At 46.0% G+C, this 25,089-nt stretch overlaps 2 long non-coding RNA genes across 2 annotated transcripts in view; one reads left to right on the forward strand and one right to left on the reverse strand.

Annotated features, from left to right (window-relative positions):
* Window positions 1-10,064, reverse strand: part of LOC120396394 — a 46,776-nt gene extending 36,712 nt beyond the window's left edge. The window contains exon 1 of the long non-coding RNA XR_005593096.1: window positions 9,958-10,064. This is a non-coding gene — a long non-coding RNA (uncharacterized LOC120396394). The remainder of the gene's footprint in view (window positions 1-9,957) is intronic.
* A 123-nt stretch (window positions 10,065-10,187) lies between these two features.
* LOC120399052 overlaps window positions 10,188-25,089 on the forward strand; it is a 46,436-nt gene continuing 31,534 nt past the window's right edge. Inside the window, exon 1 of the long non-coding RNA XR_005594924.1 lies at window positions 10,188-10,322. This is a non-coding gene — a long non-coding RNA (uncharacterized LOC120399052). The remainder of the gene's footprint in view (window positions 10,323-25,089) is intronic.

Consider the following 25,089-nt stretch of genomic DNA (forward strand, 5'->3'; position numbering starts at 1 on the left):
TTAACTCTCCTTTCATAATAAATCTTTTTTAAGAGGCAACAACTTCTTCAAACTACCCCTTCTCCCAAGGGTGATACATATTCAGAGCTACATCCCCACTGCTAAATAGTGACCCTGATTTGGAGAGGAGGTTTGTTTATTTTTGTGAGGTGTCTCCAGTACTAAGTACCTGTCCCCGTGCCTCAGTGGGTCACAGCTGAGAATACCAGATGCAGGACAAACTGTTGAGAAATGGGGCAGACCAACTCCAAAACTGAGGTTATTCTTCTATAAGATATACCAAGCCGGTAACAAAAGTAAACTTCTGTCTCACCATGCTGGTTAATAAGAAGTCAGAAATGCAGCCTCCTTAGGCATTTCAGCCCTTGTTTCACCACCCAGACACTAGACTTAATGATGAGTGGTTGTTTAAAACCAATTTCCTCAAAGGGTTCTTCTAATCCCAAGAGATCTGTCACATAGCCAGGCCAATATATAACTCAGATCTTACCCAATAATCATGCTGTTGCCAATCCTTTAGTATCTAATATCTAAAAGTTTATTTATAAGAGAAAAGAAAGATGAGGGAGTTAAAATGGTCAAAGGAATCAAATATATACAACCACTGCAAAATCCTTGTATCAGCTTTGAAGCAGTGATGTTACAGACTGCTGTCTTGTAAAGTCTCTGGTAACTTCCAAAAGATTGGAAGGTCCTCAGTTCACTGGTTGGAATGTTCTTTTTAGTGTAAGTCCATAGTCCAGAGATCAGAGCAGGAAAGAGGCAAAATAGAGATGCTTCCAGGGCCTTTTATACTTTCTCCCATGTGGAGGGACTGCTCTCAGTCTTAATTTATGGAAAATTACAAGCACAAGATGGAGTCCAGGGTCACATGAGGTAGTCACATGCCAATACATGCTTCAATGAGTCATAGAAGCAGGCTTCCCTGGGAAGACCCATCGAGTGGGGTCAGGCTTCTTTTATGGTCTATTGTGCAAGCTGTGTCCTTTAATGGGCCATTAATTTGAATGGTCCATTCACAATGTGCTGGTCAGATTGGATGTAAACTACCTTGTGGATGATATCCAGGAGCAAACACATTTGAAAAACTGATATACAGTCAATATACATATCTTTAGATACAAAGATGATACATGCACACAAACAGGATAATCATATTTGATATATTGTATCTTTTCCATTGATACCTTACATGACATACTTCATATATGATTTGTTGCAATTATGTAACAGTGGTAGCAATAATGTTCTACATGTTCATATTTTAATAATACAATGTCAGAATACCATCTTAGATTTGCATCTCCTTTAACCTTAGGGATGATGACATTTAAAAATACCTAATAATGAGATAGAGGGATCTGCCCATCAAGGATCTCCCTTCACATCATGAAAAACTTCAAAGTTCCTTTAGCAACTTGAGCAATCTTCAAAGGGCTACTCTCCAGACAATGTGAAATCTTTAAATGGGGGCAAACTTCATTGATCTGAAGTCTCTGAAGGACAAGACCTCCTGCTAACATGAAGTGTTTGAAGAAGGATCTTTCTAACGGTGGATAGACTTTGAAGTCTTAGGGAAGCAGGAATTACTAATTACCTACAAGTTCCAATTCAGTCAGAATCTTCTCAACTCTTCCAACTGTAGAACAGTATTGCTTTGGTTCCTTCCAAAGTATAATTAAAGAATATGAAATTTGGGGTCCCAATTTAATCAGGTCCTCATTCAGCAGATTCATAGATATTTAGCTTGATTACATATGTGTGCAATAATTACAAAACATTCGTATAGCTGCAACACTGAATTTTCTACATCATTATTACCGTCAGCTCCGATCCCTAGTAGAAGTTTTTCTCTCAAGACTTGAAGTAAAGTACTTGGGTCTGTGTAACTTCTTTTGATGAGGTTTTATTGCCTATAATATGGCACAGCTAGGTGATTACAGCAGAAAAATATTTGTTGCAAATATTTTTGCACATAATTCCTTCCCCCACTTGTTTCACTTGTCTTTGGAACTCCTTTTATTTGTGGATTTGTGATTATTGAGGGAGTGGGTTGTATTCACTATAATGTTCTTGGAAAGCAAAAACACTGTGAATACTAGCATGCATATATATTCACAAGAACAGCCTCACCTGAGGTGCTCCTGTGGCCTTTTTAAAGGAAAGTAGTGAAGTTCATTGCTTATACTACTTAGAAATAGCTATGAAATAAATTGATACCTTGGAATATGAAAGAGGCAGACATTGAGGCCTGCTGCAGGGTCTTTTCTTTATTAATTTCTAGATGGACTGAGTCTTAGCTTATATCGTAGACGTCCTGCCAAGACTGGCAGTCATAAGAAACCTAATCTGTGCATACAGACAGATGCCATAGGCACAGTTCTCTGGAAGTCATAGCAGGCCATAAATGTTTTAGAGAGTAATAAAAATAATACTTATCATGTAAGTCTTGTTTATACTTGAAATGCTTCAGTGTAGACACTACCTACGCTGAAGGGAGGAGTTATCCCATTGGCACAGGTAATCCACCTCCCTGTGAGGCAGTAGCTAGGTCAAAGGAAGAATTTGACCTAGTGCTGTCTACACTGGACATTAAGTTGTCTTAATTATGTTGCATATTTCAATAAACTTTTAGAACAAAAATAGCAGCTCTCCAAGAAAGAGAGTAGATGGAGGAAATCCAAGAAAGAGAGTAGGTGGATTAGATGAATGGTTCATTTACACTATGGGTGAAAGCCTGGTCAACTGAAATTAAAGGGGTTAACATGTCTCTGTCATGTCTTGTACTGCATGCTTCAAAGGACAACATAATCGCACACCGGACAACACAACAGCCCCAATTGTGTAATACCATGGCAGGGGAGAAATTGCTTCCTGACCTCACCTAATGATCACCTTGGGTTAGATTTTCAGTTGGATGCATGCAAATGCATGAGTATAGTTGAACGCAACTAGCCCCTGTGTGCAAATATGTGGAATGCATGGAAATTGTGTATATGCATGGATACATATGGACATTTGGGCACCTCAGTGGCCACGCATGTGTTTGAACATGGGAGTTGGTCTGAAAATTATTTTCCCAGGGAAATTTTTTACAAAAACAAAAAAAGTTCATTTTTGTGACAGTTTTTCAGATCTTTTTCATTTCTTGGTGAAAATTGCAAAATGGGAGATGTAGTCCAGCTGCGGATTCCATCCTGTGATGGGCTGTTCAAACCCCATGCTGTGCCCAAAGGTGTTCAAGGACAATATTTTGGGCCTGGGTAGTTCTGCCCCTCCAGACGTACAGAGCATGCTCCAAGTGGAGAGGAAGCTTAAAAGGGAGCAACTTAGCTCAGAAGGGGAAGGCTGGGAGGAAGACAGACCAACCCTGAGGCTTCTGAACAAGAGTGCAGAAGAAGCCTACCTATGGGGAAGAAGACTGAATGCTGAGCCCAGTTGGGGCTGAAGGTTTAGGGTTTTTTGGTTTTTTTCCCCCCTGTCCTATATCGGGCTTGGAGATGTGGGGGGAGACAGATGATAGGAAGTGACCCAGCGAAGCAGCTCCAAGGGCACTCCAGAGTGAAAGATACTGTTGGCTCTCATAGACCCCTGGGTCTGAGCCCGGTGAAGTGGGAGGGTCTGGCCTCCTTTATCAACTGCCCTTGTTGCAGGAGGGGAATAAGCCTCGTTTCCACCCCACCCCATCTCTAGTAAGGAGAGGGTGAGGACACTGAAAACCCTGAGGTGAAGAAAAGCGACACACCAGGGTTAGGAACTGGACTGACTGAAAGCCCGTCCCACTTGGGTAGTGCACCCTGTTTCCAGTCTCACACCTCCACTAGGGCCCCTGACACTCGGAGGACTTTTACATGGCCCATAGAGGAGAATGGGGAGATACAAGGAGCAAACTACAACTCCCATGAGGCACAACGGCTCCCATTTTTGCTCAAAATCTTTCAACAGAAGAAAGAATTTGTCTCTGGAAAGCACACATTTTTGGCCAAAAATTTTGTTTTGTTGAAAACCCAATTTTTCGTTGAAAAACAGTTTCAGTGGAAAATTTTCCCTCAGCCCTAGTGAACACCTGATTTGCCTGCACACCTTGAGTATTTGTGTGTGGCTGCGTAAGGGATACACACATGTGGGACTTGTACTCACCTAATTTACATCTGGCCCTTTGGGTTTGGTAGCATAAGGTTTGATAGCCCTGGTAGGTTGTTTTTTTTTAATCCCAGCTAGTGCAGCTGGCAGATGCTGTTCTCATTCATATAAATGTCTAATCCTTTAATGATTCTCACTAAGCTGTGTGCTAGGTGACCCTGGATTCCCTGGCCCTTTGAGTTATCAGTAATTTTAAGTAAAATAATTAGCCTTTGCTGCAAGGAGCAAAATGACTTTTTTGCATTCAAGAGACTGTAAATGAACCAAAGTATTAAACACACTTCATCTCAGCAGCTCCTCAGATGCAATTACAGTCTCTAAAGATCTTGTAACACCTGCACCTTTCAATATGAAATCCAGTTGAGAATCTGAAAGTAATGTGGCAGAGACGACCATACATCATAACAAGTATCTTAGATTGCACATAACCTTGGTGCAATATACAGTACATCAACTATACTGTTCTTATATTTTCCACTATGTGAAAATTGCATTAAAAATCTATGTTAAAAGAATGTTAAGGTTGCGAAGTCAGGCACTCGGAAGTTTGGAAATGCCAGCATTAAGGTTGCCTTAATTTCCCTCCCGCCTTCCCTCCCCCCGTGCATATGCATTATAGTTAGGGCCCTGAGAAAATCATGATTTTTTAATAGAAAAGAATCACAGGAGTATAGCAAATTTCACAGGATATTCATGGAGCACAGTCAGGAAAAGATCACAGCTGCGCATAAAACCAGCTGCTGCGTCCCCCATGAACAGCTGTGATTTTTCCAACAGTGGGGAGTTGGAAATGGGCATCTGTGCTCATGGAGCTTGTGCCCAGTGCAGCTCATGGCCCCCCACCCTGAACGGCACTATGACGCTGCCCAGGGATTAAGGTGGCCACTCGTGCATTCACAGAATACCAGGCACTCCAGCACTTCTGGGAACAGCGTGGGCCTGCCCTTGCCAGCATGATCTTGCCTCCCCCACCGGCAAGACCTCACACTGAGGGTGCCATTGTCAAGTGCATGGCAATTCCCCCCCGCCACCCAAGTTTGCTCAGTGCAAAGACTGTAAGAAGGCTTTTTTAAAAAACACGAACAAAACAATCCATTTTTTTCTCTAACCTCGTTCTTGGAAACAGCTGAACCATTTTATCCCACACTTTAAAGGAGCAGTGAAAGGCAGAAACATCTTTGGTTTACATGTAGGAGTCACCTTTTAGAGTTTTAATAGCTAGATCACTGGTTCTCAAACTTTTCTTTTTGTGGACCACTTGAAAATTGCTGAGAGTCTTGGCGGACCACTTAATGATCTTTCCAAATGTTGTTTGTACCATTAGCTAACTATTGTAAAGTGCTTTGGATAAAAGCGCTATATAAAAAAAGGAATAATAATTAGCGTTTTTTTGTTCTATAAATAAAAGCACACAACTCTTATTTTAATATCAGTAAACCTACCTTTCTAAGGTAGCCCCTGAGCTGGGGCTGGGAAGGAGGGGAGTCTCTCCCTCTCTCCCCCACTGCGGCAGCCCCGGAGCTGGGGCTGGGAAGGAATGGGGGGGGGGTCTCTCCCCAGCAGCCTTGGAGCTGGGAAAAGTCACCTCTTTCTCTGGCCGCTACTGCCCTGCACATCCCAAATTCCCCCACCCCCTCTTCTCACCCCACTACCCCCTCCCACCTACCTCCCATTCCCCTCAAGGCCACCACCTCACCTTACATGTGCGTCTTCTCCAGGGTCCAGGCACCTAATTAGTGGAGCCAGGTCTGCGCGGCTCCACTAATTAGGTGGGTGGCCCTTCATTCTCTTGCCTGTGGCTGCCCAGGCGTGCACCTTAGAGGGAACTATCCGTGGGCCACCTGAATGGAGCTCATGGACCACTGTTTGAGAACCTCTGAGCTAGATGACCTGTTTAGGCCCTGATTCAGCAAGTACCTAAGCATCTGTCTGACTGTAACCATGGGAGTAGTCCCAGTGAAACCAAAGAGACTATGTATGTGCTTAAAGTAAGGCACATGTTTAAGTGCCCTGTAGATCTGGAGCCATAAAGTGGAATGTTTGATGGTTTCACATGCAAGGAATTGATACTTTGACTAACACTGGAGGTTGGTTTCACAGCAGAAATGCATGCCATCTGTATATAGTTTCTGGTAACCCCTAAATGTCATTTCAGAACTGTCTTGCAAAGAGATTTTATTGTATCACTGGAACAATATTAATTTTATAACACCTAGCACACTGCTGTGTGACTGGTCTTTGTCTGATATTTCTGTTTCAAGTGTGATTAGCTATTCAAAAGCAGATGTGGTAAATACTTAAAATGTGCATTTTAGATTAATAATTGGAGATATGCCTATCTTTTAGAACTGGAAGGAACCTTGAAAGGTCATTGAGTCCAGCCCACTACCTTCACTAGCAAGACCAAGTACTGATTTTTGCCCCAGATCCCTAAATGGCCCCCTCAAGGATTGAACTCTCAGCCTGGGGTTTAGTAGGCTAATGCTCAAACCACTGAGCTATCCCTCCCCCATTTTAAAACCTTATCCTCATGTCTTGGCTAACAGAATGCCTGGATTCTGAAATCATGGGTATAAGTGAATTCTTTCATGTGATAAAGTAATGGTTTCATGTTTATAGTTTCATTTTGTCATTAATGGCAACTAGCTTTTCAGTGCGACCCATTAGTCCCAGTGCAAGCAAGATATGGGTATGCAACCAGCAGACCTGTCTCATGTAATCTTTTTTGGCTATGAGCTAGCTGAGCGTAAAAACATAGAAGTGACTGGGTGTAGTGATATCTCTGTGTCAGGTATGCAAAGAGCAATTTCAGGCTGACACAGGTTAAGCTTTTTATAGCTCCAAGTGGGTTCATCAGAGCGGGAGGCTTTCCTGGGGCTTGCCCTGCAGAGCCGATGCCTAAGACCCACCAGAGTTCTGACGTGGGTAGCAGCAGTAGCAACATATGGGGGTTTACACTGCAAGTCCTCCTACTACCAGATAGTTGGGCCAGGGATCTAGGATTATTATTATTTGCTTACGGTTAAGGCCCTACTTCATTTGCAATATTGTGGAAATCGTGGATCCTGCAATATCAGGCTTCCACTGCAGTTTTGATTTTAATTAGCTTACTTTGCACAGTCCACAATTGTGCATGCATTTTGAGTGTGCAGTTAGTACTGCATTTAACATTCAACGCCTGTAAAATGTAAACGGTGAAAGTGACTGGACTTGATGACTTTTAGTCTTCTGAGTTTTATATTGTACCAGTCACTTTTTTTTTTAAAGGAATGTAATACAGTTGCAGCAAAATGTCTGGTTATCAAAAAATGTAGCAGGCATAACATAATACTTGAGGGTTTATAGCGTTCCAGCAAATTTTTCTTAAATAAATAGGTCTACTCTGGCTTTTCCAAATTACCGTTATTAATAAAGGTCCATTATTACTTTTCCACAATTTTCCATGTCTTCTCTGCAACTCAGCGCAATTATTTGAAGATCATCCCACCCTTCAAGTAGGGCCTTACTTATGGTAGCACCACAGTGCGCCAGACACCTTCCAGACATTCAAGAAGGGATGGTCCTTGCTTTGAGGAGCTCATAATATAAGGACAGAAAAGTGCCCTAGTGTCTTTGTTCACTGCAAGATGGGAATAGTAGCACTTCCCTGCCTCACAGGGTGGGGGATTATGAGGATAAAAGAGCTCAGGTTTTATAAGTAGCTAAGATAAGTGAGTTTTGACCCCACGCCAGGTGTGTAGATGGGTTGTGAGTGTGGTGGGAAAGCCATCTCCTCACACTACCCAAACATGCTTATTAAAAAGTAGCCATTCTCCCTCAGCTGTTTCAGAAAGCGAGACCCAGTGTGTAGTGACCAACCCTACCTCATTTCAAATTCAGCTTGAATAACTTGCTAGTAAAGTGCTTGTCTTTCAAATTCTCTCAACCATCACTACCCAAGTACATTCCTCCCATTAGACTCAACAAACCGACCATGTAATTGATCACGGGTGTAACACCCTCCAGAGAGTTCTTTCATGACACTCCAAGGCATTTTAAACAAACACCGCACCATAGTAACTCTAACTCAGGAAACAAATCCATGCAACAAACCTCGATGCCAACTCTGCCCACATATCTACACCAGCGACACCATCACAGGAGCTAACCAGATCAGCCACATCATCACTGGTTCATTCACCTGCACGTCCACCAATGTAATATACGCCATCATATGCCAGCAGTGCCCCTCTGCTATGTACATCGGCCAAACTGGACAGTCCCTACGTAAAAGGATAAATGGACACAAATCAGATATTAGGAATGGCAATATACAAAAACCTGTAGGAGAACACTTCAACCTCCCTGGCCACACAATAGCAGATTTAAAGGCAGGCATCCTGCAGCAAAAAAACTTTAGGACCAGACTTCAAAGAGAAACTGCTGAGCTTCAGTTCATCTGCAAATTTGACACCATCAGCTCAGGATTAAACAAAGACTGTGAATGGCTGGCCAACTACAAAAGCAGTTTCTCCTCCCTTGGTTTTCACACCTCTACTGATAGAACAGGGCCTCATCCTCCCTGATTGAACTAACCTCGTTATCTCCAGACTGATTCTGGCCTGCATATTTATACCTGCCTCTGGAAATCTCCATTACATATATCCAACAAAGTGGGTATTGTGACAAAGTTCCTCCTCTATCTTGGTGGGTCCTGTGCTTATTGGCAGATTTGCTCACCTCAGTGATCTTCCCCACAGTCTAGGTCAACTTCTCCTGTATCTGATCAGGAGTTGGGAGGTTTGGGGGGAACCCAGACCCACCCTCTACTACGGGTTCCAGCCCAGGGCCCTGTGGATTGCAGCTGTCTATAGTGCCTCCTGTAACAGCTGCATGACAGCTACAACTCCCTGGGCTACTTCCCCATGGCCTCCTCCAAACACCTTCTTTATTCTCACCACAGGAACTTCCTCCTGGTGTCTGATGATGCTTGTACTCCTTAGTCCTCCAGCAGCACACCCTCTCTCTCAGCTCCTTGTGCCTCTTGCTCCCAGCTCCTCACACACACTTCCTCTCCTCTGGCTCCCCCCTCCCTGACTGGAGTGAGCTCCTTTTTAATCCCAGGTGCCCTGATTAGCCTGCCTTGATTGGCTGCAGGTGATCTAATCAGCCTGGCTGCCTGAATTGGTTCTAGCAGGTTCCTGATTACTCTAGTGCAGCCCCTGCTCTGGTCACTCAGGGAACAGAAAACTACTCATCCAGTGACCAGTATATTTGCCCTCGACCAGACTCCTGTACCCCACTGGTCTGGGTCTGTCACAGTATTCACCCACGAAAGCTCATGCTCCAATACGTTTGTTAGTCTATAAGGTGCCACAGGACTCTTTGATGCTTTTACAGATTCAGACTAACACAGCTACCCCTCTGATACTAAACAAACACTGTTTCCCTCTTCCTTTAAAAGTTCTAATAGGGCAGCAGTAGCCAAGAGCTAACAGTGTAAATGCCATTTTAAGTACAGTTTGCAGTGGATGAGCCAAATTCTGCTCTCAACCACACCTATGTCAACCCAAATGGAGCTACTCTGAGTGTGTGCCATTGTAACTGAGAGTGGAATTTGGCCTGGTTATTTGTTTCTTCCTCTTTTCAATCTGATCATAGCATAGCATTGTTCTTTAGGCTGCAATATAAGCAGTTTTATCCTCAGAGGGTTTCAAAGCATTTCATAAAATGTAATCAATTAAAAGCCTCACAACAGCCCTTTAAAGCAGGTGGCAGTACTGTACCTATTTTACAGAGGGGAAAACTGAGGCACAGAAACTTTGAAAGACTTACCCAAAATGCCACAGTGGCACAGTGAGAATGGGAGTGCTCTAATAATTGGACAGCCCGGTTTAGTGCACAAGATGTGTTTGTCTCTCACAGGCACTATGACATCTGTGTGATGCCACTGGTTGTATCCTCTGAGAATGGAGTGTAAAGCTGGGTGTTGTCTGCATGCTAATTGGTGATGATACGGTAGCACCTCACAATTGCTCCTGAGGGTTCCATGTATAGGTTAAAAAGGAGAAGGGACAAGTCTGATCACTACAGGACTCTACGTACCATACAAAGTCTCTTAAGAGCTCATCACTGCTCTGAGAGAACTGTTGGAGTGAAATGAATAGAGCTGGTCTGTCTACACCTGCCAACACACATAGGTGGGTCAGGAACCTCTTTTAGTCACCTGTGTGAAAAGCCAACAACAAATTGCAAGTGGTAGCAAGTGAGAGTTAATAACAAGGTTAATTCAGGCAGATAATTTAGGGCCTGCTTCTGCTTTCATTGAAGTGAATGGCAATGCTCCCATTGATTTCAGTGGTACCTTAGTGCTAATATAACTCCCATTATGCACTCTTAAGATTCTTGAAGGAACAAGACAATTTTAGAGGAAGATCAGCTAGAAATCAGTGGAAATCATCCTGTCTGGAAGAGACCAAAGTCTCCTTCATTTTGTTCAGAATTGTAAGAATTTGATCCCCTCAGATATTGGCTCCCTCAGCTTTGCACTCACAATAACTGCTCACAGTGTGGCCCACAATTTGGGAGAGGTTGTTCTTTGGTATTTCCTGGCCACTCGGAAGCAAGAGGTACAGGAAATTTCACGAGAGAGCCCTTTCTCCTGAGACCTGCTGCTTGGTTTTGCATATCTAAGAGTTCAGATAAGCATTTGAATATGTGGATGCTTGTTTTCAAATGAGCGATGAATCTCAAGCTGCAAAATCAGGGGAATCTTGAGTAGGAGTACAGAGGTTATTTTACCTGTGTATTTTGCACTGATGCGATCACTCCTGGTATACTGTGTCCAGTTCTGTTGCCCACAATTCCAGAAGGATGTTGATAAATGGGAGAGGGTTCAGAGAAAAGCCACAAGAATGATTAAAGATTTAGAAAACCTACCTTGTAGCGATAGACTCCAGGAGCTCAATCTATTCAGTTTAACAAAGAGAAGGTTAAGGGGTGACGTGATCACAGTCTATAAGTATCTACATGAGGAACAAATATTTAATAATTGGCTCGTCAGTCTAGCAGAGGAAGCTATAATGTGATTTAATGGCTGGAAGTTGAAGCTAGACAAATTCAGACTGGAAATAAGGCAGCGAGAGTAATTAACCATTAGAATATTTTACCTAGTGTTGTGGTAGATTCTCCATGACTGATCATTTTTAAATCGAGATTGGATGTTTCTCTAAAAGATCTGCTCTAGGAATTATTCCTCAGAGGAATGCTCGAGGGCGTGGTAGGGCCTGGGGCAGCCTATGATCTGGGCTATACAGGAGGTCAGAATGGATAACCGGCAGTTTGACCGTGTGCTTGGTTGTTTGATTGCTTGTTTGACCAGTGTGATTTGGGAGTGCTTTGTTCCAGCTGGGCCTGACTGTTATAAAAAGGCAGTCAGCTGCGAACCAGCTGAGCAGCGAACAGCAGAGAGGCAAACAGAAGGAGTTTGCCTGGAGGGAGCCCACTGAGGCTCCCCTCTCGCAGGTTTCTCTGAGTAGCTTCTGCCACAAGTAAGGAAGCTCTTAGAAGGAAGAGGCTATGGATGCTGAGCGATCCGCTGTTGTGACCTGCACAGGATGCGCCATGTTTGTCTTCCTTCCACAGGATAGAAGCGACTTTGTCTGACAAAGTGCAAGCTGATCTCCATATTGGAAGAGAAGATTCAAGGTCTGGAGAAACGAATTTCAACCCTGCGTTCCATAAAAGAAAACGAGGATTTCCTGGATAGACGTCAGGATCAGCTTCAGCGGGCACAATGTTCTGAAGATTCAGAGGAGGCTACGCAGCGGGGACAGGAGGCCAGCAAGGATAATTGGCGGCATGTGACTTCCAGAAGAGGAAAGAGTACCAGAAACATCCATGTACCAGAAACACAGATACAGGTGAGCAACCATTTTCATGTTCTCTCCGGAGGTACTAGTGCAGAGAGTGGAGTGGATGATACATCTGAGGGAACAGAGCAGAAGGAGACTCCACTGATTGGAAGGCATGAGATGCACCGTCCTAGGGATGGGGGTTCCACGACCACCACTCCCAACAGGAGGAGGAGGAGGGTGGTGGTGGTCGGGGACTCTCTCCTCAGGGGGACTGAGTCATCTATCTGCCGCCCTGACCGGGAAAACAGAGAGGTGTGCTGCTTGCCAGGGGCTAGGATTCATGATGTGATGGAGAGACTGCCGAGACTCATCAAGCCCTCAGATTGCTACCCCTTCCTGCTTCTCCATGTGGGCACCAATGATACTGCCAAGAATGACCTTGAGCATATCACTGCAGACTACGTGGCTCTGGGAAGAAGGATAAAGGAGTTTGAGGTGCAAGTGGTGTTCTCGTCTATCGTCCCTGTGGCAGGAAAAGGCCAGGGTAGAGACCGTCGAATCGTGGAAATCAACAAATGGCTTCGCAGATGGTGTCAGAGAGAAGGGTTTGGATTCTTTGACCATGGGATGGTCTTCCAAGAAGAAGGATTGCTGGGCAAAGCCGGGCTCCACCTCACGAAGAGAGGGAAGAGCATCTTTGCAAGCAGGCTGGCTAACCTAGTGAGGAGGACTTTAAACTAGGTTCACCGGGGGAAGGAGACCAAAGCCCCGAGGTAAGTGGGGAAGTGGGATATCGGGAGAAAGCACAAGTAGGTGAGTGCAATAGGGGAGGGCTCCTGCCCCATTCTGGGACACCAGGACGATCAGTGAGTTATCTTACATGCCTATACACAAATGCAAGAAGCCTGGGGAACAAGCAGGGAGAACTAGAAGTCCTGGCACAGTCAAGGAATTATGATGTAATTGGAATAACAGAGACTTGGTGGGATAACTCACATGATTGGAGTACTGTCATGGATGGATATAAACTGTTCAGGAAGGACAGGCAGGGCAGAAAAGGTGGGGGAGTTGCGTTGTATGTAAGGGAGCAGTATGACTGCTCAGAGCTCCAGTATGAAACTGCAGAAAAACCTGAGAGTCTCTGGATTAAATTTAGAAGTATGAACAACAAGGGTAATGTCGTGATGGGAGTCTGCTACAGACCACCGGACCAGGGGGATGAGGTGGAAGAGGCTTTCTTCCAGCAACTAAAAGAAGTTACTAGATAACAGGCCCTGGTTCTCATGGGTGACTTTAATCACCCCGATATCTGCTGGGAGAGCAATACAGTGGTGCACAGACAATCCAGGAAGTTTCTGGAAAGTGTAGGGGACAATTTCCTGGTGCAAGTGCTGGAGAAACCAAGTAGGGGAAAAGCTCTTCTTGACCTGCTGCTCACAAACAGGGAAGAAATAGTAGAGGAAGCAATAGTGGATGGGAACCTGGGAGGCAGTGACCATGAGATGGTCGAGTTCAGGATCCTGACACAAGGAAGAAAGGACAGCAGTAGAACAGAGACCCTGGACTTCAGAAAAGCAGACTTCGACTCCCTCAGGGAACTGATGGGCAAGGTCTCCTGGGAGAATAACATGACGGGGAAAGGAGTTGAGGAAAGCTGGCTGTATTTCAAAGAATCCTTATTGAGGTTGCAGGAACAAACCATCCCGATGTGTAGGAAGAAAAGTAAATATGGCAGGCAACCAGCTAGGCTTAACAGTGAAATCCTTGCTTGTCTTAAACACAAAAAAACAGCTTACAAGAAGTGGAAGATTGGACAAATAACCAGGGAGGAGTATAAAAGTATTGCTCAGGCATGCAGGAATGAAATCAGGAAGGCCAAATCACACTTGGAGTTGCAGCTAGCCAGAGATGTTAGGAGTAACAAGAAGGGTTTCTTAAGTATGTTAGCAACAAGAAGAAAGTCAAGGAAAGCGTGGGCCCCTTGCTGAATGAGGGAGGGAACCTAGTGACAGAGGATGTGGAGAAAGCTAGTGTACTCAATGATTTTTTTGCCTCTGTCTTCACAGACAAGGTCAGCTCCCAGACAGCTGCACTCTGCAGCACGGTATGGGGAGGAGGTGACCAGCTCTCTGCAAAGAAAGAAGTAGTTTGGGACTATTTAGAAAAGCTGGCCGACCACAAGTCCATGGGGCCGGATGCACTGCATCCGAGGGTGCTAAAGGAGCTGGCCGATGAGATTGCAGAGCCATTGGCCATTATCTTTGAAAAATCATGGCGATCGGGGGAGGTCCCGGATGACTGGAAAAAAGCTAATGTAGTGCCCATCTTTAAAAAAGGGAAGAAGGAAGATCCAGGGAACTACAGGCCAGTCAGTCTCACCTCAGTCCCTGGAAAAATCATGGAACAGGTCCTCAAGGAATCAATTCTGAACCACTTAAAGGAGGGGAAAGTGATCAGGAACAGTCAGCATGGATTCACCAAGGGCAAGTCATGCCTGACTAACCTAATTGCCTTCTATGATGAGATAACCGGCTCTGTGGATGAGGGGAAAGCAGTGGATGTGCTATTTCTGGACTTTAGCAAAGCTTTTGATACAGTCTCCCACAGTATTCTTGCCAGCAAGTTAAACAAGTATGGGCTGGATGAATGGATGGTAAGATGGATAGAAAACTGGCTAGATGGTCGGGCTCAACGGGTAGTGATCAATGGTTCCATGTCTAGTTGGCAGCCGGTATCAAGTGGAGTGCCCCAAGGATCGGTGCTGGGGCCGGTTTTGTTCAATATTTTCATTAACGATCTGGAGGATGGTGTGGACTGCACCCTTAGCAAGTTTGCAGATGACACTAAACTGGGAGGAGTGGTTGATACGCTGGAGGGTAGGGATAGGATACAGAGTGACCTAGACAAATTAGAGGATTGGGCCAAAAGAAATATGATGAGGTTCAACAAGGACAAGTGCAGAGTCCTGCACTTAGGACGGAAGAATCCCATGCACTGCTACAGACTAGGGACCGAATGGCTGGGCAGCAGTTCTGCAGAAAAGGACCTAGGGGTTACGGTGGACGAAAAGCTGAATATGAGTCAACAGTGTGCCCTTGTTGCCAAGAAGGCTAATGGCATTTTGGGTTGTATAAGTAGGGGCATTTCCAGCAGATCGAGGGATGTGATTGTTCCCCTCTATTCAGCACTGGTGAGGCCTCATTTGGAGTACTGTGTCCAGTTTTGGGCCCCACACTACAAGAAGGATGTGGATAAATTGGAGGGAGTCCAGCGGAGGGCAACAAAAATGATTAGGGGGCTGGAGCACATGACTTATGAGGAGAGGCTGGGGGAACCGGGATTGTTTAGTCTGCAGAAGAGAAGAATGAGGGGGGATTTGATAGCTGCTTTTAACTACCTGAAAGGGGGTTCCAAAAAGGATGGATCTAGACTGTTCTCAGTGGTAGAAGATGACAGAACAAGGAGTAATGGTCTCAAGTTGCAGAGGGGGAGGTTTAGCTTGGACATTAGGAAAAACTTTTTCACTAGTAGGGTGGTGAAGAACTGGAATGGGTTACCTAGGGAGGTGGTGGAATCTCCTTCCTTAGAGGTTTTTAAGGTCAGGCTTGACAAAGCCCTGGCTGGGATGATTTAGTTGGGTTTGGTCCTGCTTTGAGCAGGGGGTTGGACTAGATGACCTCCTGAGGTCCCTTCCAACCCTGAGATTCTATGATTCTATGATCACAATGGTCCCTTCGGGCCTTGGAGAATGTGACCTCTGCCTTGGATATAGTTCTGCACTGCTATGTACTAGAGCACCCCTGAGTCACAGATTCAATGAACAAAACTTTATTTATTTAGCCAGTGGCACTTTGCATGCTGTCTGCTGGCTCAAGGTAGTTTCAGATCAGCTGATCCAAAAATGCATTGTAGTCCATTTTGGGAGAGAGCTGATAGATGTATTATGAAGCATATGGAGATTAGCCCCTTCCTACAGCCATTCAGAGACCACTGGAGACTCAGCATCTTTCAACAACAAAAATAAATATATATATTTAAAAAATGTAGGAGTACAAAATAAACTATTTAGAAGCAGGAACTGCATTTCCAAAATCCCTTTGAACTCTGCTTCACTTCTCCACATCTCTGCAACATAAGTCTGACCTAGGGGAGCTATTTGCAAATGCAGTCAGAGAATTTCAAAGCTATATGAGCACCTCCTGCACGTCGCACTGTGGATCAGTCAATACCCAGGAGGTACAGTGATGCTCTGCATCAAATATTCTGCATATGCCTTATCAAGACCTATTGGGGGATGAAGTCATCAGATGCTATTGTGAGCACGAAGGCTGCTCACACATTTGGAGAAGAAGGGTGTTCATCTCAGCACTGTCACAAAAATGTGGTACCCTGGAAAAAAATAATGATAACATGCGTTTCTGTTTTTATCAGAAGTCTTTACTTTCTTAACCCTGTTTCTGTCTCTCCCTACAGATTTCCCCCCTGGAGGTATAAAAAGGTAATTTAATAACTGATCATGGCATTTGGCTTGACTAAAAGGAAGTGTACAGTGGGTTGAGTTTCCTTGTATATCAGTCTTCAGTCTGCCTGCATTAGTGGGTTCCAAACGCAGCATGGAAAAAAAGTGCTATAATCTATTCAAAACCAGTTATAGAAATTGTAGGCCTGTCTTTTCCACCACCGTGCAGCAGTTTATACCTGTGCAAAGTGGCCACAAAGCACTGCTTCACAAGTATGAATGGCTTCAAAATCGTGCAAGGCAATAGCAAATCATACAGTGTTTCTAAGTTTTAGAGGAGTTATATTTTAGCCTAAAGAACATAGCTCATTCTGCCCACCGCTGATGGAGAGATCCTCATAATCACTTCAAGTAGCACTCTTATTAGTCTCCTATGGTATCTCCATTAATCACGGTCAACCCAGCTACCTTATGTGATTCATGTAGAAATCAAGTACATACTGTATCTGTTATTACAGCTTCAGTTTGATGGGTTAATTAAGTAATAATCAAGTGATGTCCCAAGGTTCTGGGCCATAATTTACCACAGTAGCAAGCATGATGGATTAAAGCAGTAATTCTGCCTAATAAGATAGACTCCATACTTTTTTTTTCTCCTTTGAATTCAAACAATAGAATTTCATCCTCTAGGTAAGAGAGATGATGCCCTTCGTGGGTGGATATAGGAGAGTGGACTGTGATAGAAAGATATATATACACAGAGAGAAGATGTCAATGAGGCCAATGCCGTACAATGGAGAAAGGACCGAGAGCTGGACGAACTGTCAGCATCACAGCTCACACCCACTTGAACTGACCTATGGGTTCAAGATTCAGTGTATTTCAAGCCATGTGCAGTCATGAAAGCTCAGAGAACATGAGCGGAGATTATTCACCTCCTTCCCCGCAAATCAACCTCACTTGCTCCCCACCCCTGGCAGTTATCACCTGCCCTCCAACAAGTTCCACCACTCCCGCAAAGGAACCTATGGAGCAGATGATTGAATATTGTTGAGTAGCGGATGTAAATCAGCTTTGAAATTGATGTTGGCTGAGGATCAGGTTGATGGTCCTTCTTGATGAGGTTAGATAAGACTCTGGATTGAATGGGTTACTTATTAACATTTGAGTTGAGTAGCCTCTGGGTTTATTATTTATTTAGATTTATAAGAACATAGAGAAGTGCCAATTCCAGCCTCTAAGCCAGCGATCCCCAAACTGTGGGGCATGCTCCCCTGGGAAGGCTCAGAGGAATGACTGAGGGGGAGAACCTGGGGCAGCCCTGCTCTGCCCCCAGCTCCAGCCCCACCCCCAGCTGCAGCTCTGGCCCTGGCCCCTGGCTCCCAGCCCTGACCACGACACAGCTCTGCTCCCAGGCCTGGCTCTGACTCGGCTCCCAGCCTTGGCTCCACTCCTGGCCACAGCCCCAGCTCTGGCCTTGGTCCCCGGCTCTCCCCGCCGACTGCAGCTCCCGGGGGTGTGTGGACAGATTCCATCACTGGTAAGGGGGGGGCGCGACATAAAGAGTTTGGGGACTACTGCTCTAAGCACCCTGAATGTTTATTTAAAACACAAATGGAAACATAAAGACAAACCTCTGAAGCCTTTATATGCCAGAGATACCCAAATTTGGACATGACTTAGAGCATGAAACGCAGTCAGTTTAAATCAAACATGAAAATAATTAATTAAAGGAAAAAAGAACCAGAAAGTTCTGAGGCAGGTTGTTTAGGATTTATATAGAAGAAATGATATAAAGTTAAAGTAAAATCCGCAAAGCAAATTGCTATTAAAAGCTTAATACATGCGTCAAAGGAATGGGTTTCTCTTGAGAACATAGCGAGCCGAATTGAACAATGATAGGCACACATCCTAGGTTCATCACAATTTCCCAAAGTGGCCTCCGGAAAATATCAGAACAGAAGGTTTCTTTAATATCTGTCAGCAGCCAGCAACATCAGCTAGCTTGCATCAGCAAAAGATAAAGCATTCAGTTCTCTTGGGCCAACTGACTTTCCTGGTGTCAACATAACTGATGTGTAGTATCAGCGAGTTCATGAAGTTATCAGTGGTGTTGCCAGTGCATTATATGACCTTGGATTTGATGCTGGATGATATTAATCACTGAATGGTAATAAGGCCTCTGGGTCCGATGCCATATTACTTTTCCCTCACCGCATTTTCCCTTCACTCTTCCTTGTTTAATTTTTCACATTTCTTCTCTCAGCATGTCACACTGGCTGCACAGTGTTATGCTTCAGACTTTAACATGAGCGACTGACTCTACATTACTGCTCAGAAGTACTTTAAACAGAGCTCGTTGGAAGGATGTTGCAATAGTTATGAGCCAACATGCATAAAGAGCAGGTTAAATCATTATTAAGGGTGTGATGGTGTCATGGAGGTCACAGATTGTGTGACTTTCCAGGACCTCCGTGACTTCTTCCAGGGCAGGGCTGGAGCAGCTGTCAGCCCCAGGGCCAGCAGAGCAGTGACCCTCGGGTTTCCAGAGCAGAGACCTCTAGGCCGCCGGAGCAGTGACCCCCGGGGCCACCGGAGCAGTGAGCCCCGGGGCTGCGAGAGCAGTGATCCCTGGGTTGCCAGAGCAGCTGACTGGCAGTCAGCCCTGGAGTCACCAGAGCAGCGGTTTCCGGGGCCACTGGAACAGCTGCCCCAGGGTGGAAACAGAGGCTGGGGTTGGGTCAGCCCCTCTGGGGCTGGAGCAGAGGCGCTCAGTCCCTGCCGCAGGAGCAGCGGAGGGGCTAGAGCAGCTGCTGGAGGTCAATCCCTGGCAGCACTCTGACTTAGTCCCCCACCCCACCAGGGTATTTTTAGTAAAAGTCAGGGACTGGTTGTGGCCAATCAACAAAAATTCATGAAAGTCACGAACGGTCCCTGACTAAAAATACCCCTGACAGAATCTTAACCTTAATCATTATTTACTGACCCCATTTCCCAGCTGTTCTTTTGCTCCCTCACCATTAGGAGTAGTAGACCAACGCGCACTCAAGTGCCTGCGTTTCTTCACAAGGAGCAACAGCAGTAATGGCTTTTGAGACAAGAATGTCACTTTGTTGCTTTAAAATGTCATGTACGCAGTGAGCCTGATTTTCAGGCCCCCTTACACTGCCAGAGAGGTGTCAAAGGGCTTTAGTGTAAATAAAAATCAGCCCCACCACGGTGTACTATTTGTAATGTATTATTAGTATTGATTGCTATTATTAGTGCTGGCAATGTGCATGGTGCTGTACAACCCAATCCCTGACGAGAATCCCTGCCCTGAAATGCATACAATGTAAGGGTTAGTTTCTGCCATCCTTACTTACAGGGGGTACAGTCTGGATTTCCTAGCAGTCCCATTGATGTCAGTGAGACTCCTTGGAGTGGGTACCGATCAGTGTGATTAAGGGTGGCAGAATCTGGGCCTGGGAGGAGGCTAGGGCACCCAGGAAACCCCGAAGGTGGAATAATGGAGGACATTGTTTACATGGGTAGTTCAGTTTATTTCTTGTGGGCACCAGGGAAAACCTGTGTTTAATAGGGATTTGAATGTGCAGTGGCTGGTGTGGCAAACTGGAATTAAAAGGGGACTCCTAATCAGTGTTCTCTCGAATTTTTCCCCACCCATGGGTGGAATGAATTTTGTCGTGTGCGCCAATATGGAGGTGATGTGTGACACATGACCTTCATATTGGTGCACATAACAAAATTCATGGTGGTGGGGCTGAGGGGTTTGGCATGTGGGAGGTGGCTCAGGGCGGGGGCAGAGGGTGGGGGTAGGGAGGGTGAGGGGGACTCTGGCTGGGGGTGTGGGCTCTGGGGTGGGGCTGGGAATGAGGGGGTCAGGGCTGGGGAAGAGGGTGGGGATGGAGGGCTGAGAGCTCTGGCTGGGGGTGCAGGCTCTGGGGTGGGGCTGGGGATCAGGGGTTTAGGGCGCAGGAGGGTGCTCCCGCAGGGAGAGAGGACTCCCTGCAGATCTCTCTCTCTATGCAGCAGCACCTGGGATGGCGAGGAAGAGGCGCTTCTCCCCACTGTGGTAGCTCCGGGGCTGGAGCCGCAGGATAGGAGCCCCTCCCCCGGCCCTGGCAGGTCTGGCTGGGGCTGAGTTTGGGCCGGGAGAGGGGTGCCGTAGCAGGTCAGGCTGGGCCACCGGGGTTCGGGCTGGGCCAGGCCAGGCTGGCTGCAGTTGGCTTGGGCCGGGGTAGGGGCGCCCTGGCCAGGGGCGGCTCTAGAGCCCAGCGGGGCAAGCCCCCGCCAGGGGGGCGGCAGGCTGGGCCGGTGGACCTGCCGCAGTCATGCCTGCGGGAGGTCCACCGGAGCCCGGGGAGGACCGGACCTGCCGCAGGCAAGACTGCGGACGGTTCGCTGGTCCCGCGGCTCGGCTGGACCTCCCGCAGGCATGACTGCGGCAGCTCAACCGGAGCCGCCGGACCAGCGAACCGTCCGCAGCTGCGGGAGGTCCAGCTGAGCCGCGCGACCAGCGGAACCTCCGCAGTCATGCCCGCGGCAGGTCCGCTGCTCCCGCGGCTCAGGGGCACCTCCCGGGCATGATTGCTTGGGGCGGCCAAATTTGTAGAGCCGCCCCTGGCCCTGGCTACAGCAGGTCAGGGCCGCGGGAGGGGCGTCCTGGCCATAGCAAGTCCGGGCCATCTCCAGCTGCGGCCGGTTGGGGGTCCAGCTAGGTTAGGGCCAGGGGAGGGGTGCTCCATGCCCCTTCCCCCGCCAGTTAAGGGGCAGGTTCCTTGAGTGCCTGCGCGGTGCTAAAAAGGCTGCACAGCCACCCAGCTTACAGGGAACGTAGCTCCTAATTGTGACTTGCATTTATGCAGAGCCATTCATCCAGCAAGATCTCAAAGTACTTGGCAGGGTTTGCCTGTAGGAATCACTTCACCCATCACAAATATACAGCCACTGGCTGCAACAGCTCTTTAGTATCACACAGCAACGTCACACACACACCACAGTTGAGGGCAGGAAGTGAATGCTTCATCCATTTGTGATGGCAGGGGGAGTTAAAGGTAGGCAGAGTGAAATTACAGCTTTAATATTATCGGCTAGTTAGGCCCATTTGAATACATTTGCAACAACTGCTTTAATTTTATATCTGCTAATGTGCCTCTGTAATCATAACATTTTCCACTTACCAAGTGTCATAAAGCATGTAAAATTTAAAACTGTGTAGGTTTTTTTATGCATAAATGTTCCCCCTGAGCTGATTATAGTGTTTGCCTAGGGCTAGATTTGTGCCTTTGAGTTGTAATGGTGCATAACTTGCATCGCTGCAGGAGTGAAATCAGTGGGGGTTAGGACCCCAGCTGCTCTTTAAAATCCCACTAGGCACCTAGCTGCTGCTTCAGGTGCCTAAGTTACCTTTAAAAATCTCACCTTGTGTCTCCGAGTCCCGTCTCTGAGGCACAGTTCCTTCCCTTAGCTCCTGGCCCATATCAGCAGTAAAAGATGACACCTTCTCTCATGGCTGGTGTTTTGAGGGAAGAATCTATTCCTCTGTCCATTTCCTCCCATCTGCTCTGGTGAAAGGTAAGTAGAGACACAGCCCTAGCTTCCTTCTGTGTGCCTGGATCCAAACTCCAGTTAACCTTTGCATGGCACCATGGGGACATGCCTACCCGCCTGTGGAGCTGTGATCTAGGGCATATCTGTCTTTGTGTTTCACCTAGGGCAGAAATATAGTTTATTCTGGCTTCTGCTGCCTTACCCTAGAGCAAAGGACCCCTGTCAGTGGAAAGTCATCTGGGGCCACAACCTCTCCTCTGATAGGGACTTGCATGAGGAGGTGTAATCCACAAAGAGGGCTCTGCTGGCTAGAGAAGGTTGTATCCATAGCAAAAGCTGACCTAGTGCATTCTGGCTACAAGTCAGAGAGCCCCTAGTGGAGCTTAAAGCTGCCTTTACTGGTAGACAGTGGTGTCTAATGGACCGGGAACTTACTTGGTAGTTGGGAGCCTTGGGTTCTATTCCTGACTCTGCTACTGACACGCAGTGTGACCTTAGGCTTGATATGGGAAGTTCTACATTATACAGGGGAGACACAAGCTTCCTTTTTCCTCAGTGCCAAGGCGGCTCTAGACATTTCGCCGCCCCAAGCACGGCGGCATGCTGCGGGGGGCGCTTTGCCGGTTGCCGGTCCCGCAGCTCCAGTGGACCTCCCACAGGCTCCACCGAAGCCACGGGACCAGCGGACCCTCCGCAGGCACGCTTGCGGGAGGTCCACCGGAGCTGCGGGACACTGCCCCAGTGACTGGCAGAGCGCCTCCCATGGCATGCCGTCCCAAGCATGCGCTTGGCCTGCTGGGGCCTGGAGCCGCCCCTGCTCAGTGCTACAGAGTGGCACAGGGCCTCTCCATGGCTGCTACTTTAGGGCTGTAGTAGGCTCCGGTAGGGTATGGATGGCGCGTCTGCACACTTATGGATTCACTGTCCATGCCCTCATCCCTGTGTCCCACCTTTATCAGCAAAGAAGCTTTGCACAAATGGGATCTGCAGCACCCCTTCTCCAGATAACCCATGCCCTTCTGTATCCTGTGCTGCGCTGGTTCTGTGTTATATTGGGTCTTCTGCACCTGCAGAACTGAAGGTGGGCAGACAACAGTGTCCCTCTAATGGATATTAGACAAGCTCCAAATGGAGGCTGTTCTTTTCTCTGTAAAATGGAGGGGAATATTCTCATTAGAAAACCATAAAAGGCATTGTTCTGCTCCATATATCCTGGCAGTGATTGATGTGAAACATAAAGCATGCGAAAAGTTGCCATAATGTTGTCTATCGTCTCCCTCTTGAGAGAGTAATAATTGTAAAGCTGAGAAACCCAAGCCCACTTAATGTTATATATGGGCCTTGCATATAAATAGTTTGAGAGGCAAGTGGTGAAACAATTGCTTAATGAAAGTGTTTATTTTTCATGGGCTTTCCTTGCAGGGCAGTAATTCAACACTTGTTTGTGACTTTTATTAAATATGATGCCCACTCATCTTTTATGAAAAATGTTTATGCCAAGTAATCTATTTGGGTTGGCATCTCAATATTTACACAATGAAAATACATTGCATATGACTAATCTTCTTATATTTTACTGCGCCAAGCATTTTAAGGAACAATATAATGAACGTGGGCAGCTTTCATTCTGTGCAATAAAATGCAAATTAATAGAGGCTTTTAACAAAGGGATTTGAACTTATGGATCATAGCTGGGCTGCCAGCATGTTGCTTGCAAACAAAATGACATTGCACAGAGTTTTTCTTTTTTTTTTTTTAATTGAAATGAAATGTTGTGGCTTGTGACTCATGCGCTTTAAGAATGTGAATTATATAGTCTGATGGAGGATTGCCATTTGTTTTCATGCTTAGATTTGGTTCGTCCCTTTTGGTTTCATTAGATATTGTTTAGAGTAGAGCTGTGTAAAATATTGGCAGTGAAATTATCAACACTTGCAATTTTTTTCCTTTTTTGAGTTTTGGGGGCTTCCTGAGAAAATGTTTTGTTTACTGAGATTTTTCATGTGACAAAAAAATGCCATCAGAACTGGGATGTCACTGCTGATGTCACCGAAAAGACTTTGTTAATGCCAAGTGTTCAAATACCATGAGTCAGGTGTCCCAGAATCAGAAGATTGGCTTAGAAATCACAATATTTTTTTTAAAAAACAATTTTAATTTGTTTGCCTTCTGCTTTTTGAGCTTTTAGAGTTCATATTTCAGGCTTTTCTCCAGAACCATGAGGGAAAAACACTTACTCTTTTTTTAAATATTAGTTGAGATTCTCATTTAATCACCTGACTCCAGGAGTTGGGGGTTTTAAGAAACTCACCAAATATTGCAAGACTAATGATAAAATAGCAAGAGCTGGCAAAACAGAAATTTTAACCGCAGCTTTGCACGGGACATTTTTGAGTTTGAAACTGGGTTGGCTGGATTTGTCACATGGTTGAAGTCACATGATGTTTCTTCAAGCTCTCTTATTGAAAGAATTTAGAGAGAGGCAAGCAGGCTTGCTTTCATTACGTGGACACTAGTCCCTACTCATCCACAGAAGACGTCAGGTTGGGAGATGGAGGTCTATTTCAGGGCCTGTTATGAGGAGGGGAATTGCATGGGGAAGGAAGGCCATGGGACCTGATGGGGGGCCAAATACCATATCTGCATCTCCAAACCAGACTCCAGATCTTTGGAACAATTCACTGTGGTAGATTTGGAACTGTTCTGTAATAATTTATTAACACTATATGTTGGCCTTATTTTGGGTATATTTATGGTCTTAATACATTGGTTTAGTTTAATAAGGGATTGTGAGGAAAAAACAAGTAGGAAGAGAAATAAATGGATCAAGATAAACCATTTCTCAGCATACACTAGTCCTGGGGGAATTCTGCACCACTGCGCATGCACAGAATTCATGTCCCCCGCAGATTTATTTGGTTCCCTGCAGGAAAATGACTTTCTTATGGGGAAGAAAAGGGAAGCCACAAAAGTGGTCATGTGACCCTCCCCAGCAGTATGTTTTGAGTGCCCAGGGCAGCTGGCAGAGAGGTAAATCATTGAGGGACTGGGGAAGACTTGGCTAGTGGCTCCTACCCTGCACCAGGCTCAGCTGCTAGT

The sequence above is a fragment of the Mauremys reevesii genome, linkage group 2, assembly GCF_016161935.1.
Source record: "Mauremys reevesii isolate NIE-2019 linkage group 2, ASM1616193v1, whole genome shotgun sequence".
In the NCBI taxonomy this organism is placed as follows: Eukaryota; Metazoa; Chordata; order Testudines; family Geoemydidae; genus Mauremys; species Mauremys reevesii.